We start from the raw sequence: 19486 nt of genomic DNA, 5'->3' as shown, positions 1-19486 counted from the left end.
CAACTAAATACCTAGGTATAACAATTACGAACAACTTAAACTGGAAGGAACACCTAGAAAATGCTGTGGGAAAGGCTAACCAAAGACTGCGTTTTATTGGCAGGGCACTTAGAAAATGTAACAGACGTACCAAGGAGACTGCCTACACTACGCTTGTCCGTCCACTTTTAGAATACTGCTGCGCGGTGTGGGACCCTTACCAGACAGGACTGACGGAGTACATCGAAAAAGTTCAAAAAAAGGCAGCACGTTTTGTATTATCGCGAAATATGGGAGAGAGTGTTACAGACATGATACAGGATTTGAGCTGGACATCATTAAAAGAAAGGCGTTTTTCGTTACGACGGAATCTACTCACGAAATTCCAATCACCAAATTTCTCCTCCGAATGCGAAAATATTTTTTTGACACCGACTTACATAGGGAGGAACGATCACCACGATAAAATAAGGGAAATCAGAGCTCGCACGGAAAGATATAGGTGTTCATTCTTTCCGCGAGCTGTACGAGATTGGAATAATAGAGAATTGTGAAAGTGATTCGATGAACCCTCTGCCAGGCACTTAAATGTGATTTGCAGAGTATCCATGAAGCTGTAGATGTAGATGTAGATGCGGTGATCATGCCGGACACACACTCTATTACAGAGAAAATCATCAGTGCAACATTACGATAAGTACACTTAATACAGAGTATTCCTGAAATTATTAGTAATTATAATTACCCAAAATTACCACAAGTAGCGTCTGTATAATTAATTCACGTCGTAGTGCCAAAGTGGCGAGACCAATTAAAAATGATGCCTTAGCTACATTAAATGCATTTCGCTACATTAAATGCATTTTATGATAACTCATTCGATATGCAGATAATAACCGTACAAAAAATGTAAGTAGCATTACTTAGATTTAGTGAACTCTGCATCATTTCGATTAAGTTTTATTTAAGTTCTGTTTATTACTCACCCAAAGACACGTACAGTGCCTGGACAGACGTAACCGGGCACCCCTATGTGGAGTGGAATTGATCACTACATGTCACGAGAGGCGGATTCGCCACTACAATAGGAGTTGTGGAGTACTGCGTTGTAAGACTGGCTCTGAGCACTATGGGACTCAACTGCTGAGGTCATTAGTCCCCTAGAACTTAGAACTAGTTAAACCTAACTAACCTAAGGACATCACAAACATCCATGCCCGAGGCAGGATTCGAACCTGCGACCGTAGCGGTCTTACGGTTCCAGACTGCAGCGCCTTTAACCGCACGGCCACTTCAGCCGGCTACTGTGTTGTAAGTAGAAAGTCACTAACAGCAGAATTGGATGGGTCATGAGAGCTCATAGGCATGCCACTGGGTGTCAACTGAGTAACAAATCCATCAGGGGCATTGCAACCCGTCTAAGGCTGGCCATGTCTACTGTTGTTGACGTTCTTGTGAAGTGGAAACGTGAAGGATCGGCCGTACCAAGACGAGGCAGACCCCATGTGTTCCGGCGAAATGATAAGCGACTGCACGAAGATGAAGGCTGTGGGACGACGTCAGCCAATAGCCCGCAACAAGACCGCGCCACGACAGGAGGGCCCTCTAGCCGAACAGAATACAAGCGCCACTCCTGCCAACCTCGGCCGCACAGTTAGTACGGGCTCGCGGACCAGCACAGTACAAGGAGAGAACTACGATAGCAATGACGCGTGATCCATATCAATTGCTTACATGTACCTTGTATACAGCAAAGGACTTTGATGGTTTGTATCTCGCCCATTGCTTCGACACCGTTGTGAATTCAAAGTTAAGTACAGTTAATCTTCATGTTAGTAACTAGCTGCCGGCCGTAGTGGCCGAGCGGTTCTAGGCGCTACAGTCAGGAGCCGCGCGACCGCTACGGTCGCAGGTTCGAATCCTGCCTCCGGCATGGATGTGTGTGACGTCCTTAGGTTGGTTAGGTGTAAATAGTTCTAAGTTCTACTGGACTGATGACCTCAGAAGTTTAGTCCCGTAGTGCTCAGAGCCATTTTTTTTGTAACGAGCTATACCCACGACTTCGTCCCACATCTGAAAATCTTTACACGGTATAGCTGACCCGGCAAACGTTGTTTCGCCATATAAATTATCTCTAGTCTATAAGAATAATGTATACATGTTAACACAGTGTATACATGTAACACAGTAGCCGTTGTTGGCAGGAGCTCGTGACACAAACACTAATAATGGCCGAAAACTGTGTAAGGAGTGAGAAAAGGCTTAGGGGAAGTCCGGCAGTACCGACTACTATTAGTTCTACGGTAGATCTCACGGCTTTAACAATTGCAGCCGAAACACGGTTCGTCCATGAGCATACAAACATGGCGGCAATTTCGTGTCGGAACGCGTTAGCCAGCATTATGAATAATGCCAAGCGCACACGCATCGATTTTTATCGTACGTAAAATACTGTACTATTAAATTATTTTAGAGGAACAAAGAACCCCATAGGATCTTCTTTGTTCCACTAAAAGAATTTGATCGTACGATATATTTCCGTACGATAAAAATCGATGCGAGTGCACTATGCCTAAATGTCGGTATGGCGAATGACGCGTGCTACCTAGTTAAACTTCTCGGTCTAGTTACGTCGATTCAAAGAGGGATAGTCGAGTCGTTGCTTTTGGTACGTTTTCCTCAATTACCTATCTGTCGAATAGTGAAAGACTATCACCAGTAGACACCTGGTGGGGATAACTGATCAAGTGATAACTGATCAGTTATCGACTGGGGTTGAAAATTATTAAATTATTAAAATCGCTATTAAAAAAAATAGGGTTTGGTGGTAGGAGGGTGAAAATTTTGAGTTGCGTGTATTTTGTAATGCCACATCATAAAAAATAAAAAATTCTGTCCAAAAAATAAGAAAAATTTTTTGTGGAGGACCACCATTATCACTTAGGGTTATGAAAAATAGGTTACGACCGATTCTCAGACGTACCGAATACACATATAAAATTTCAGCAGAATCGATCGAGCCGTTGATCAAGTGGTAATTGATCAGTTATCGTCCGGAGTTGAAAATTATTAAATTACTAAAATCGCTATAAAAAATAAGGGTTGGTGGTAGAAGGGTGAAAATTTAGGGTCGTGTGTATTTTTTAATGCCACATCATAAAAAATAAGAAATAAAACTTCTGTCCAAAAATAAAATCAAATGGTTCAACTGGCTCTGAGCACTATGGGACTTAACTTCTGAGGTCATCAGTCCCCTAGAACTTAGAACTACTTAAACCTAATTAACCTAAGGACATCACACACATCCATGCCCGAGGCAGGATTCGAACCTGTGACAGTAGCCGTCGCTCGGTTCCACACTGTAGCGTCTAGAACCGCTCGGCCACCCTGGCCGGCCAAAAAATAAGAAAATTTTTTTTGGGGTACACCACCCTTATCACTTATGGGTATGAAAAATAGATTACGACCGTTTCTCAGACCTACCGAATATACACGTAAAATTTCATCAGAATCGATCCAGCCGTTTCGGAGGAGTATGGCAACCAACACTGTGACACGAGAATTTTATATATAAGGATAAAAACTACTAACATGATTTGCTTGTACTGTTGCATATCATTCCGAGAACGCAGCATCCTTTAAGCACGCTAATACCTTGTATTCACAGACAGGACGCAAAGGACGGTCGTTTAAAATCGCATGAAATCAGCAGGAGGAATCAATCGTGAGTTCCAAAATGCGGTCGGCAGTAAATCTCTTAACGATTGTGCGTGAGGAGATAAACGAATGAGCCACAAAGGTCAAACAGCTTCTCGTACGCCACACAGTGCTGTAGCCACCGCTAAGCAACGTTTGAAGTGGTGTATAGAGGGACGCCAGTGGACGTGGGTAATTTGGAGTAATCAATCACGCTGTACACTGTGGCAATCCGATGGAATAGTTTGGGTTTGGCAAATGCCTGAAGAAACTTACCTGCTATCACGCGTACCGCTAACACTGAAGTACTTAGGAGGTATTGTTACAGCACAAAAATGTTTTTCATGATTAGGCTTTTAAGAAAACGGTAAACGAGGCAGGATATCAACATTTTTTTACGGTACTGTGTACTGCGCATAACAGAGGAACAGCTCGGAGATGATGATCGATTGTGTCAGCACCACAATGCAGCCTTTCATAAAGCAGCATCTTTGAGGCAACGGATTGTGGATATAACCTTCCTGGATTGGACTGGCCTGTCCATAGTCCCGACGTTAACCTAATGAAACACCTTTGGGATGTCGACTGTGCTTCAGGCCCCAGGCCACGGTGTACAGTAACACTCTACCTTCTCTGGTTTCGGCTCTAGAGGAAGGACGGGCTGCCATTCCGAGACAGACATTCAGACACCTCATTGAAAGTGTCCCCAGCAGGTGTCAAGCTATCATCACTAAAGCGAAGAGCAGACATAGATCACTAATACGTGACCAGGTATATTTGATCGGGTAGTGTATGTAGTATGCATGAAACAAAATTTCAAACAAGTGGTATAAACTATATCAGAATGAGATCTTCACTCTGCAGCGGCGTGTGTGCTGATATGAAACTTCCTGGCAGATTAAAACTGTGTGCCGAACCGAGACTCGAACTCGATACCTTTGCCTTTCGCGGGCAAGTGCTCACCGTCTTTTTTTTTTTATTTCATTTTGTTCGCTTTTGTTCGTCGTATCTGATCGGGGCAGACGTCGTAAGACACCCTTGTAAGTTCGTTGTTGATCGATTAACTCAGTTTTTTTTTTTTTTATTACAGAGGGCAACTAACCCTCTGACCGAAAACGCTGAGCTACCGTGCCGGCTGTCCGTCTTAGCTACCCAAGCACGACTCACGCCCCGTCCTCACAGCTTTACCTCGTTTCCTACCTTCCAAACTTCACAGAAGCTCTCCTGCGAAGCCCGCATCTCGTGGTCGTGCGGTAGCGTTCTCGCTTCCCACGCCCGAGTTCCCGGTTCCGATTCCCGGCGGGGTCAGGGATTTTCTCTGCCTCGTGATGGCTGGGTGTTGTGTGCTGTCCTTAGGTTAGTTATGTTTAAGTAGTTCTAAGTTCTAGGGGACTTATGACCACAGCAGTTGACTCCCATAGTGCTTAGAGCCATTTGAACCATTTCTCCTGCGAACCTTGCAGGACCAGCACTCTTGAAATTAAAACCTGTTTCAGTCTGCCAGGAACTTTCATATCGGCACACACGCCACTGCAGAGTGAAAATCTCTTTCTGGGAACATCCCCCAGGCTGTGGCTAAGCCACGTCTCTGCAATATCATTTCTTTCAAGAGCGCTAGTCCTGCAAGGTTCACAGGAGAGCTTCTGTAAAGTTGGAAGGTAGGAGATGAGGTACTGGTGAAAGTAAAGCTGTGAGGACGAGGCGTGAGTCGTGCTTGGGTAGCTTAGACGGTAGAGCACTTGCCCGCGAAAGGCAAAGGTCTCGAGTTCGAGTCTCGGCACACAGTTTTAATCTGCCAGGAAGTTTCAAAACTATATCCCTTGCATATTCTATACATAACATTCATTACAGTAACACAAGCTAGTAATATCAAGTTTGTGTCCAGTAACGTGCAAAATTGGTTCGAGCATTGATTTTACACTGGAGTTTCTTTACGCCAACATAGAATAATTCCCATATTTTGCATTTTAGTCACAGTTAGTGCCTTTATCTAAAAGATTGCTGATTTTAAATGAATGCTTCTTTGTTAGAAAAAAGCTTGTAACATTGACACAGATAGCACAAAATTTGCTTCAAAGCCAACACTTTGTTTGCCACTCGAATATCTGCCTTTTACTCCTTGTGACTGCATATCATTTTATATTTTATTTCGTTGATGAAAACGCAGCAAAATTTCCATGTTTAACTTTGTATTCTGAATAGCTTCGTTCGTATGTAACCTAATTTTAAAAATACTTAAACAAGTAATACTATCCGATATTGTCGCTGTCAGTACATTTGTTTCAACATTTCGAGGCATCGGTGCATTTTAGGCATTCGAGTCTATACGAGACATCATATAGAATCCGTTATGGGGAAGCAGTGCAGATGTAAGACACCTCTTTCATCACTAGAATCGGCGATAATGGTGAGTAGAGGGTGACGTATTAAAATTAAGTTATTTATATACCTGTGTCGGAAGCTGAAAACGGTCGGTAATCAAGTATTGTTTTAGATTAGCATTTCAATGTTGTTGTTGTTGTTGTTGTTGTGGTCTTCAGGCCTGAGACTGGATTGATGCATCTCTCCATGCTACTCTATCTTGTGCAAGCTTCTTCATCTCCCAGTACCTTCTGCAACCTACATCCTTCTGAATCTGCTTAGTGTATTCATCTCTTGGTCACCCTCTACGATTTTTACCCTCCACGCTGCCCTCCAATACTTAATTGGTGCTCCATTGATGCCTCAGAACATGTCCTACGAACCGATCCCTTCTTCTTGTCAAGTTGTGCCACAATCTCCTCTTCTCCCCAATCCTATTCAAGACCTCCTCATTAGTTACGTGATCTACCCATTTAATCTTCAGCATTCTTCTGTAGCACTACATTTCAAAAGCTTCTATTCTCTTCCTGTCAAAACTATTTATCGTCCATGTTTCACTTCCATACATGGCTACAGACCATGCAAACACTTTCAGAAACAACTTCCTGACACTTAAATCTATACTCCATGTTAACAAAATTCTCTTCTTCAGAAACACTTTCCTTGCCATTGCCAGTCTACATTTTATATCCTCTCTACTTCGACCATCATCAGTGATTTTGCTCCCCAAATAGCAAAACTCCTTTACTACTTTAAGTGTCTCATTTCCTAATATAATTCCCTCAGAATCACCCGACTTATTTCGTCTACATTCCATTATCCTTGTTTTGCTTTTGTTGATGTTCATCATATATCATCCCTTCAAGACACTGTCCATTCCGTTCAACTGCTCTTCCAAGTCCTTTGCTGTCTCTGACAGAATTACAATGTCATCGGCGAACCTTAAAGTTTTTATTTCTTCTCCATGGATTTTAATACGTACTCCGACTTTTATTTTGTTTCCTTTACTGCTTGCTCAATATACAGATTGAGTAACATCGGGGAGAGGCTACAACACTGTCTCACTCCCTTCCCAACCACTGCTTCCCTTTCATGTTCCTCGACTCTTATAACTGCCATCTGGTTTCTGTACAAATTGTAATTAGCCTTTCCCTCCCTGTATTTTACCCCTGCCACCTTCAGAATTTGAAAGAGAGTATTCCAGTCAACATTGTCAAAAGCTTTCTCCAAGTCTACAAATGCTAGAAACGTAGGTTCGCCTTTTCTTAATCTAGCTTCTAAGATAAGTAGTAGGGTCAGTATTGTATCCAAACTGATCTTCCACGAGGTCGGGTTCTATCAGTATTTCCATTCGCCTGTAAAGAATTCGAATTCGCGTTAGTATTATGCAGCCGTGACTTATTAAACTGATAGTGCGGTAATTTTTACATCTGTCAACGCCTGCTTTCTTTGGTAATGGAATTATTTTATTCTTCTTGAAGTCTGAGTGTATTTCGCCTGTCTCATACATTTTGCTCACCAGATGGTAGAGTTTTGTCAGGACTGGCTCTCCCAAGGCCGTCAGTAGTTCCAATGGAATTTTGTCTACTCCCGGGGCCTTGTTTCGACTCAGATCTTTCAGTGCTCTATCAAATTCTTCACGCAGTATCATATCTCCCATTTCATCTTCATCTACATCCTCTTCCCTTTCTATAACATTGCCCTCAAGTACATCGCCCTTGTATAGACCCTCTATATACTCCTTCCATCTTTCTGCTTTCCCTTCTTTGCTTAGAACTGAGTTTGATATTCATACAAGTGGTTCTCTTTTCTCCAAAGGTCTCTTTAATTTTCCTGTAGGCAGTATATATCTTACCCCTAGTGATATAAGCCTCTACATCCTTACATTTGTCCTCTAGCCATGCCTGCTTAGCCATTTTACACTTCCTGTCGATCTCATTTTTGAGACGTTTGTATTCCTTTTGCCTGCTTCATTTACTGCTTTTTTAAATATTTTCTCCTTTCATCAATTAAATTCAGTATTTGTTCTGCCACCCTAGGATTTCTACTAGCCCTCGTCTTTTTACCCACTTGATCCTCTGCTGCCTTCACAACTTCATCCCTCAAAGCTACCCATTCTTCTTCTACTGTATTTCTTTTCCCAATTCTCGTCAATTGTTCCCTTATGCCCTTCCTGAAACTGTGCACAACCTCTGGTTTAGTCTCCTTTAATTTTCCTGTAGGCAGTATCTACCTTACCCCTAGTGAGATAAGCCTCTACATCCTTACATTTGTCCTCTAGCCATGCCTGCTTAGCCATTTTGCACTTCCTGTCGATCTCATTTTTGAGACGTTTGTATTCCTTTTTGCCTGCTTCATTTACCGATTTTTTATATTTTCTCCTTTCATCTATTAAAACAGTATTTGTTCTGTTACCCAAGGATTTCTACTAGCCCTCGTCTTTTTACCTACTTGATCCTCTGCTGCCTTCACTACTTCATCCCTCAAAGCTACCCATTCTTCTTCTACTGTATTTCTTTTCCCCATTATTATCAATTGTTCCCTTATGCTCTTCCTGAAATTCTGTACAACCTCTTGGTTTAACAGTTTATCCATGTCCCATCTCCTTAAATTCCCACTTTTTTGCAGTTTCTTCAGTTTTAATCTACAGCTCATAACCAATAGATTGTGGTCAGAGTCCACATCTGCCCCTGGAAATGTCTTACAATTTAAAACCTGGTTCCTAAATCTCTGTCTTACCATTATATAATCTATCTGAAACCTGTCAGTATCTCCAGGCTTCTTCCATGTACACAACCTTCTTTTATGATTCTTGAATCATGTGTTAGCTATGATTAAGTTGGACTCTGTGCAAAATTCTACCTGGCGACTTCCTCTTTCATTCCTTCCCCCCAATCCGTATTCACGTACTACGTTTCCCTCTCTTCCTTTTCCTACTATCGAATTCCAGTCACCCATGACTATTAAATTTTCGTCTCCCTTCACTACCTGAATAATTTCTTTTATCTCATCATACTTTTCTTCAATGTCTTCGTCATCTGCAGAGCTAGTTGGCATATAGACTTGTACTACTGTAGTAGGCGTTGCAGAGCTAGTTGGCATATAGACTTGTACTTCTGTAGTAGGCGTGGGCTTCGTGTCTATCTTGGCCACAATAATGCGTTCACTATGTTGTTTGTAGTATGTTACCCGAAATCCTATTTTTTTATACATTATTAAACCTACTCCTGCATCACCCTTATTTGATTTTGTATTTATAACCCTGTATTCACCTGACCAAAAGTCTTGTTCCTCCTGCCACCGAACTTCACTAATTCCCACTATATCTAACTTTAACCTATCCAGTTCCCTTTTTAAATTTTCTAATCTACCTGCCCGATTAAGGGATCTGACATTCCACTCTCCGATCCGTAGAACGCCAGTTTTCTTTCTCCTGATAACGATGTCGTCCTGAGTAGTCCCCGCCCGGAGATCCGAATGGGGGACTATTTTATCTCCGGAATGTTTTACCCAAGAGGACGCCATCATCATTTATCCATACAGTAAAGCTGCATGCCCTAGGGAAAAGTTACGGCCGTTGTTTCCCCTTGTTTTCAGCCGTTCGCAGTACCAGCTCAGCAAGGCCGTTTTGGTTAGTGTTACAAGGCCAGATCAGTCAATCATCCAGACTGTTGCCCCTGCAACTACTGAAAAGGATGCTGCCCCTCTTCAGGAACCATACGTTTGTCTGGCCTCTCAACAGATTACAATGAATTAATAATAAATTTTATTTTATAATTTGTATACTGTAACGCGCCAAATTTAAAGCGCATTACCGGGTGTTATCCCCTCATATTATCGGAGCTGACTGTTTTTTGAAAGAATCTAGAGTTTGTTTATTAGTTTGTAAAGTTTTCTTATGTGTGTGTGACTGTGTTAAACTGTTGTAGACATTGTCGCCTGGTGAACGTGAAAAGCAGACTCCAGTCAAGACAGTGAGGCCGCTGCGCCCAGCCGACTGCAGAGTCGCGACATGAGGCAAAGATAAAAACTAGGAGTAGCTGGCCTCTACAAGATCACGCCGGCGGCTGCTAACAAGGAACACCTGTTGTTCAGGAGAGACTTAGCGTGATATGTTCGTTCGCCGTAAATGGTTATTGGTTTGTCCCTTAAGAATTTTAATTTGTCTCTCAAGAGTGAATCTCAAGAGATAGTTTCAAGAGTCACTATTGACGAGCGAGTTACAGTGAGAGAGTGCCAATAAGTTAGTCTGTTATGGGGTTTAAACTCCGGAGAATTCAAAGCATCTCTTAAGTTGTCTAGGCAGATACTCTGAAAATATTATCGTTTTGATGGAGAAATTAATTGTTTCGTCGATTTGGGTGAGTTAAAGCTCACCGTGTGGAGAGAAAAGCAGAAGACAGATTTGTGACGAAACGTAGAATTTTGTGGGTACTTGCAGTTGAGGCTACGATTAACTGAATTCCGAGACTGATTTGTCCTGTTTGTTAATTTTGTGCAGGCGCAGTGGCTGAACGTTGGGGTGCTTGATAGCCAAACGTTTATAGGCGAACCGTATCTCATTTCATTGGGGTGTGGAAGAGGAGAGACTTCATCACGTGAATTCGTTACGTGATTTTGTAAGGTGGATTATAGCACGCGCTCAGGGAATAGTGGGGTTGCGCTGGTGTATTGTGGTTGTGGAATAGAAAGCGAGCAGTTATGGATAGTGCCTTCGCGAGGAGAGCGGACGTCCTACGTTGTTAAAAATGTAGTACTGATAACTACGTTGTTAAAAATGTAATATTGACAACCAATGGGAAGCTGCTGGAGATTTGCTATATTTATTAGCTTTTCCCAAGGTCCGTAAGCGACAAAGCAAGAAACATTTTTTCGAGCACTAGCTACCTGTCTCAACCACAATTACGCTTACAGGATATCTCTAGAGAGATTTCTAAAATTTATTACAATAAACGACGCTCACGCTAAAGCCACAAAATACACCCTACCACAAAATTGCAAAGATACTATTCCTAATGCTTGCTTTCTATATACGACTGCTGTGTGATTATGTATTTAAATATTAGTGGGCTCGCACAAAGTCATCGCCAGAAATGGTTGAGATCTGTGAACCCATCTGAAGCCCACATAGTTTAAAAGTGGCGGTGACACTCAGGATTTTTGTTTCTTTTGATTATTACCTTTCCGCTTAGTGAGGTTTTGTCTACTTAAACAGCACTCGAAACGAAATTGCTGATTTGTACCTGTACAAGAAATAGTAACAGACAATAAAGACAGAGAATTTCGGTTTTAAACTATAAAAACGAGTCCCCGGGTATCACTTAACACCGAATTATTATTGGAAAGATATTTGAAAGTAAAGTTCGGTATAAAAGCAGACGATTATTTTGCCTGGAGATACTAGAAGGTATCAGATAGATTATATAATGGTAAGACAGAGATTTAGGAACCAGGTTTTAAATTGTAAGACATTTCCAGGGGCAGATGTGGACTCTGACCACAATCTATTGGTTATGAGCTGTAGATTAAAACTGAAGAAACTGCAAAAAAGTAGGAATTTAAGGAGATGGGACCTGGATATACTGTTAAACCAGAGGTTGTACAGAGTTTCAGGAAGAGCATAAGGGAACAATTGATAAGAACGGGGAAAAGAAATACAGTAGAAGAAGAATGGGTAGCTTTGAGGGATGAAGTAGTGAAGGCAGCAGAGGATCAAGTAGGTAAAATGACGAGGGCTAGTAGAAATCCTTGGGTAACAGAACAAATACTGAATTTAATAGATGAAAGGAGAAAATATAAAAAATCGGTAAATGAAGCAGGCAAAAAAGGAATACAAACGTCTCAAAAATGAGATCGACAGGAAGTGCAAAATGGCTAAGCACGCATGGCTAGAGGACAAATGTAAGGATGTAGGGGCTTATCTCACTAGGGGTAAGATAAATACTGCCTACAGGAAAATTAAAGAGACCTTTGGAGAAAAGAGAACCACTTGTATGAATATCAAACTCAGTTCTAAGCAAAGAAGGGAAAGCAGAAAGGTGGAAGGAGTATATAGAGGGTCTGTACAAGGGCGATGTACTTGAGGGCAATGTTATAGAAAGGGAAGAGAATGTAGATGAAGATGAAATGGGAGATATGATACTGCGTGAAGAATTTGATAGAGTACTGAAAGATCTGAGTCGAAACAAGGTCCCGGGAGTAGACAACATTCCATTGGAACTACTGACGGCCTTGGGAGAGCCAGTCCTGACAAAACTCTACCATCTGGTGAGCAAAATGTATGAGACAGGCGAAATACACTCAGACTTCAAGAAGAATATAATAATTCCATTACCAAAGAAAGCAGGCGTTGACAGATGTAAAAATTACCGCACTATCAGTTTAATAAGTCACGGCTGCAAAATACTAACGCGAATTCTTTACAGACAAGAAGAAGGGACCGGTTGGTAGGACATGTTCTGAGGCATCAAAGGATCACAAATTTAGCACTGAAGAGCAGCGTGGAGGGTAAAAATCGTAGAGGGAGACCAAGAGATGAGTACACTAAGCAAAGTATTAAAGAGAAGACACAGACATGTAAAGAAAAAGGTTGGAATTTTTGTCGAAGTGAAGTTCAAAGATGTTATCCCTCAAAGAAACTGAAATAAGAATTTATATTTATTAATCTGCAACGAAAGGAAAGATGTTAATGATTTAAGCAAAGGGAAAGATAGTTGACGCTTTATGAAAGATAAATGCTTTTTTTATTTCAGATAGGTTGAGATTTTGAGAAAGAGACGTTATAACTCGATTTAACCAATAATCTTGTTGTAACGAGAAGCTACGTATAGACGTTATCATTTACTAGCAACCACTGAGAAGTAAAGATTAAATTACGTCTTTGGAAGTTGAACGTATACTGAATTTTACCTAAAAGTATTTAAAGTCCACATTGATTGGATGAGTTTACCTAATACTTTGAAACTTTGGTAGGAAAAGCATTTAAGTGGAACCAGCGGGTCAGACAGCCCGTATTTATTAATTTTATATGATTGTGGCATATTTTGGTTACGCCATTGCCTAGCGAAGTGCATCGTCGTATTTTCAATCCATACACTGAAGATTTTAGTCTGTTGCTGCAAGAGTTAAAGTGGAATATCTGATTTCTATCCAACGTATACTCTTGGGCAAAGCATCTTTCATTGCGACGGATATTTGGTGGCAGTTAACACTACGAATCTAGTGATCTCCTATGAGTCAGACGTGTTATTAAGATCAGTATTAACATATCCCGGTAACTACCACTAGTCTCATTATACGACGAAAATATCCGCCCCGATAGCTGAGTGATGCCGGCACGGTAACTCGGTCAGAGGGTTAGCTGCCCTCTGTAATAAAAAAAACTGAGGTAATAGATCAATGACGAATTGAAACGGGTGTCTTGCGACGTCCTCCCAGAGCAGACACAACGTACGAAAACGAACAAAATGATATTTTTAAAAAAAGTGATCATTGCAACGGACTGTCATATCAAGAAGCCCGTGTTCGATTCCCGGCTGGGTCGGAGATTTTCTCAGCTCAGGGACTGGGTGTTGTGTTGTCCTCATCATCATCTCATTCCCATCGACACGCAAGTCGCCGAAGAAGTGTCCCCTAAAAAGACTTTCATCAGGCGACCGGTCTACCCGACGGGAGGCAATAGCCACATGGCATTTCATTTCATTTCACCACGAAAATAGTAACTGTGGCAATCCTTCAGTACATAGCGTCGCTGTAGTGATAGGTAGTGTGTTCTGTACTGAGGGATATATTAACATCCAAGATTACGAGACATCGTTGTGTCTGAATAGATGATCGTTTCTAAATACGAGGGTTGGGACTTAAATAGTGGCAACTATTATTTATTCACGACCGATACAAAAGAGTTACATGTTTGCACCTGTTACTGTCTTTCAAAGTAGTCACCAGCGTTGTGTAGAAGCCGTTGCCGGCGATGTGGAAGGCGTAGTATACCGTTAGCAGAGCCCGTTCTGTTGATGGTGCGCATGGAGTGGTCTACTGCCTGTCGGATCTCTGGAAAAGTTCTGAAGCGAATACCACGAAGCGGTTCCTTCATCTTCGGAGTCAAATCAACGTCAACAGGATTTAACTCGTATTACTGTTCGTTTTTGGAGCATCACCTGCGACCATATTTGCGAAAGAAGCGGCGACACTTTCTGCGCAACCTACCCATCATTTTGCACGACAATGCGCGGGCGCATATAGCGCAAGCTGTGGCTGCTCTGTTCGGTCGAAGGGACTTGGAAGTACTGTACCATCCACCATACTCCCCGGACTTAAGTCCTTGTGATTTTGATTTGATTCCAATGATGAAGGAACCACTTCGTGGCATTCACTCCAGGACTGTTCCAGAGATTCGACAGGTAGCAGACGGCTCCATTTGCACCGTCAACAGAACAGGCTCTGCTAACGATATACTACGCCTTCCATATCCAACAGGTTCTATACAACGCTGGTGATTACTTTGAAGGACAGTAACAGGTGCAAACATGTAACTCTTTTGTATCGGTTTTGAATAAATAGTAGCCACTATTTAAGTTCCAACTCGCGTACACAGATTACGTCGTTGATCTTAGGCTCTGTCTTGTCTGCACAGTTAAGTGACGTATTCTAAGATGGAGCCTAAACTGTTCGGCGTTGCTTTCTCTCCTACGTGTCGCAACATTGCTAGCGTCTGATTATACTGTATTATTTCTGCGGGTGTCTGGTCTCAAGGGTGGAGCTGTACAATACTCGATATGTACCTTTAAAAAATGTATATTAACTAAATTTCTCTTTTCGCTGCTAAAAGATTTCATTCCCTTTCCTAATACACTGAAGCGCCGAAGAACTGGTATAGGCGTGCCTATTTAAATACAGAGATATGTCAACAGGCGGAATACGGCGCTGCGGTCGGCAACGCAGTTGCTCAGTTGTTAGATGGGTTACGGCCGCTACAATGACAGGTCTTCAAGGTTTAAGTAGTTTGAACGTGGTGTTATAGTCGGCGCACGAGCGCTGGAATACAGCATCCGAGGTAGTGATGAAGTGGTGATTTTCCCGTACGACCAATTCATGAATGTAGCCTGAATATCGAGAATACGGTAAAGCATCAAATCTCAGACATCGCTGCGGCCGGAAAAAAGGCCTCGCAACATCGGGACAAACGACGACTGAAGTGAATTGTTCAACGTGACAGAAGTGCAACTCCTCCGCAAATTTTTGCGGATTTCAATGCTGGTGTGGTTCAAATGGCTCTGAGCACTATGGGACTTAACAGCTGTGGTCATCAGTCCCCTAGAACTTAGAACTACTTAAACCTAACTAACCTAAGGACATCACACACATCCATGCCCGAGGCAGGATTCGAACCTGCGACCGTAGCAGTCGCGCGGTTCCGGACTGAAGTGCCTAGAACCGCTCGGCCACCGAGAGCGTATCGATGGACTTGAACCACAACCTCATGAATCCATGGACCCTACATGTCAGCAGAGGACAGTTGAAGCTGGTAGAGGCTCTGTAATAGTGTGTGACGTGTGCAGGTGGAGATATATGGGACCCCTGATACGTCTAGATACGAGTCTGTCGGGTAACACTTACGTAAGCATCTTGTATGATCACCTGCATCCATTCATGTCCATTGTGCATCCCGACGGACTTGGGCAATTCCAGCAGGACAATGTGACACCGCACACTTCCAGAATTGCTACCGAGTGGCTCGAGGAACACTGTTCTGAATTCAATCACTTCCGCTGGCCACAAAGCTCCCCAGACATGAACATTATGGAGTATATCTGGGATGACTTGCAACGTGCTGTTCAGAAGAGATCTCCATCCCCTCGTGCTCAGATTTATGGACGCCCCTTGGGATTCATGGCCTCAGTTGGCTTCAGCACTACTTGAGACATAAGTCGAGTCCATGTCGCGTCGTGTTTCGGCACTTCTGCGTGTTCACGGGGGCCGTACACAATATTAGGCACGTGTACCAGTTTCTTTGGCTCTTCAGTTCATAAAACTCGGATAAGTGAGTAAACTGGATTGTAGCTAGTGGAATACAAATCAAAATGTTTCATAGGCCTTCTACATAAAATTGGTACTGGGTAAGAAACTTCACAGCTTGCAGGATTGCAACAGCACACTGTCTGCAATATTGCTCTTCCTTGTAGAGCACAGTGGTGTTGAAATCAACGGCTATTCACCACTTTTATTTTTTTCACACTATTGTAGCAACTGGTCTTACTCGCTGAGTGTCTGTGAGACGCTATGATATGGTAATCGCAAAGTTCTCGCTTATTTGCAAGACCACAAGCGCGCTGTGCGTTTGTGTGTGTCGTGTGTGCTGATATTGTGCCTCACAAACCTGCGAATCTAGAAGAATAATTACAAGGAGTAATTCGAGAAGGCGGAGCAATGTAATCGCTGAGTGAATGCCTTTTATGGGGATAAGAATATTACGCGACAGCAGGTGAGCTCCTGCAGCTGCCTAGAAGAGCTCCCGTCGGCGTAGCAGCAGGTGCGCGGCTACGCACTGATATCATAAATCGTCACGAAAATGAAGCCATCGCCAGGAGACTGTATAAGCTGCCGGCGCGCTGCTTGAGATAATTTACAGACGGCGAGCCGTCTGAGGCAGTCCTGCTGAGCTTCCGCTTCATAATACACCGATCGTCCAGGATTGGTAATAAAAACTAGAACCGGAATCTGCCTCGCGTCAGACTTCTCCCTCCGCCCCCGCAGCTTTTCCCATCTCGAGTACCACCTACCTTTTCCGTCCTGTTCTCTGCCCCCATACGACTTCCCATAGCCTCTCAGAGTGACTTCCCGCTGTTGGATGAAGAGCAGAGAGAGAGAGTTACCGATCACCCGCGGCCCAAAAAATCGTCCCGATTTCAGCAATCGAAGTGTTCACACGCGCGTCGCATTCGGCGGTAAATCTGAGGCTTTACGGGCGATCGGTCGTGGGTGAGATCTCTGCACATCCGGCGCTGCGGGGAACTTTTAGTGCGGCCGCGCTATGAATCTTTTAATTTAAACACGAGCGCGCCCGCTCATTACAGCGCCTTTACGACCGTCCGGTCCTGCCCGCCAAAACGGCCGCCGTTTTACGAGCAAATGTCCGTCTCGTTGTTTTCCTCTTTTTCTTTATTCTCTCCCCCCCCCCCCACCTCCTCTACTCTCCCACTCACCCTTTCCTCCTGCGCCGACGGAATCATCGTCTCCCCGCTCATGACGCCGTATAGGGTCACCGGAGGTCGCCGTAACTTTTCACACTTTATTACGCGCGCTTCCAAATAACGCAGTCGCCCGAATCATTACGGGTGCTGCGTCCCCGATAACGCCCTGCGAGTATAAAAACAATTCCGCCCCCTCCCCCCACTCGGTTTCCCTCCAGAAAACATCTGCGCCTCGGGGACCCCAATTACATTCGCATTCCTCCGGTCGGCCGCCATGCGCCTCGCTCCGTGGAGGAATGCTCCGAGACGTTCGATGGACTTTTAAATTAAATGGCTTTCCCGTGTACTGGGCAGCGAGTGAATGCACCGACCTCCCGACGGATAAATTCACCACCTTACGTTTAACCCTGCACCTGAAAGGAGCCAAGACACTTCCAGAAATTTACGAGTATTACCTTAAGTCCCCTCCTCTAACAGATCTAACCGCAATAATGCTATGGAACTGTGCGAGTCACACCATCTCACCTGAAGCTCATCTAGCAGGTACAGTTGTTCCTCTTACCAGAGGGCGGCCGGTGTGGCCGAGTGGTTCTAGGCGTTTCAGTCTGGAACCGCGCGACCGCTACGGTCGCAGGTTCGAATCCTGCCTCGGGCATGGATGTGTGTGATGTCCTTAGGTTCGTCAGGTTTAAGTAGTTCTAAGATCTAGGGGACTGATGACCTTAGATGTTAAGTCCCACAGTGCTCAGAGCCATTTGAACCATTTTTGAACCTCTTCCCAGAACAGATTCTTACCACCAACGGCAGTTTACCTAGACGACGTAAGGAGCGTCCGGCAGTTGTTAAGAGCAACAGGATTTTGCTGCCAGTTACCATGAATCAACTAGATGAACTCAAAAATGGAGTACAACCAAAAACTAGGAGAGTAAAGAACATTAAGAAGAACCCTTACTAGGTAAACGTACAAAAAAATGGCTCTGAGCACTGTGGGACTTAACATCTGAAGTCATCAGTCCCCTAGAACTTAGAACTACTTAAACCTAACTAACCTAAGGACATCACACACATCCATGCCCGAGGCACGATTCGAACCTGCAACCGTAGCGGTGGCGCGGTTCCAGACTGAAGCGCCTAGAACCGCTCGGCCACAGCTGCCGGCGGTAAACGTACAGCTTCCTGGACTATCAAAGAGGAACATTTCTACAACCCAGTTTACAGTGTATGGCAGGGGGTTCTTTGTACACCACCATCACTTCTTACCTTTCCTGTTCCAGTCACGAATGGTCTGCGGAAAGAACGATTGTTTGTAAGCCTCCGAGGGCGTTCGAATCTACTTTTACCTCCACGGTCTTCTCGTGAGATATACGTATAAGGAACTAATACACTGTCAGATAAGAGAAAGGAAGCAGCATGAAGGAATTATCAGAATGAGAAGGAAATCGGTGGGCGTCATTTACTTGCACAGACAAACAAATGATTTCAGTTTCAGAAAAACTGGATGATTTGTTCAACGGAAAGAGCTTTACAAAATGAGCAAGTCAATAACTCGTTGGTCCACCTCTGGTCCTTATGTAACTAGCTACTCGGCTTGGCACTGATTGAAAGAGTTGTTGCATGTCTTGCTGAGGAATATCATAGTTAAATTCTGTGCAGTTGGTGCGTTAGATAGCCAGAATCCCGAGCTACTGTCGGGCCCTGCCCATAATACTCCAAACGTTCTCATCTGGGGAGAGATCAGGCGACCATGATGGCCAAAGTACGGTTTGGCAAGCGCCAAGGCAAGCACTAGAAACTCTCACCGTGTGCGGGCGAGCATTATCTTGCTGAAATGTAAGCACAGGACGGCTTACCACATAGGCCAACGAGAAGGGGCGTAGAATAGCATCTACACTCCTGGAAATGGAAAAAAGAACACATCGACACCGGTGTGTCAGACCCACCATACTTGCTCCGGACACTGCGAGAGGGCTGTACAAGCAATGATCACACGCACGGCACAGCGGACACACCAGGAACCGCGGTGTTGGCCGTCAAATGGCGCTAGCTGTGTAGCATTCGTGCACCGCCGCCGTCAGTGTCAGCCAGTTTGCCGTGGCATACGGAGCTCCATCGCAGTCTTTAACACTGGTAGCATGCCGCGACAGCGTGGACGTGAGCCGTATGTGCAGTTGACGGACTTTCAGCGAGGGCGTATAGTGGGCATGCGGGAGGCCGGGTGGACGTACCGCCGAATTGCTCAACACGTGGGGCGTGAGGTC

Source organism: Schistocerca cancellata, chromosome 6 (assembly GCF_023864275.1).
Source record: "Schistocerca cancellata isolate TAMUIC-IGC-003103 chromosome 6, iqSchCanc2.1, whole genome shotgun sequence".
NCBI lineage: Eukaryota > Metazoa > Arthropoda > Insecta > Orthoptera > Acrididae > Schistocerca > Schistocerca cancellata.
This window is presented reverse-complemented; position numbering follows the sequence as displayed.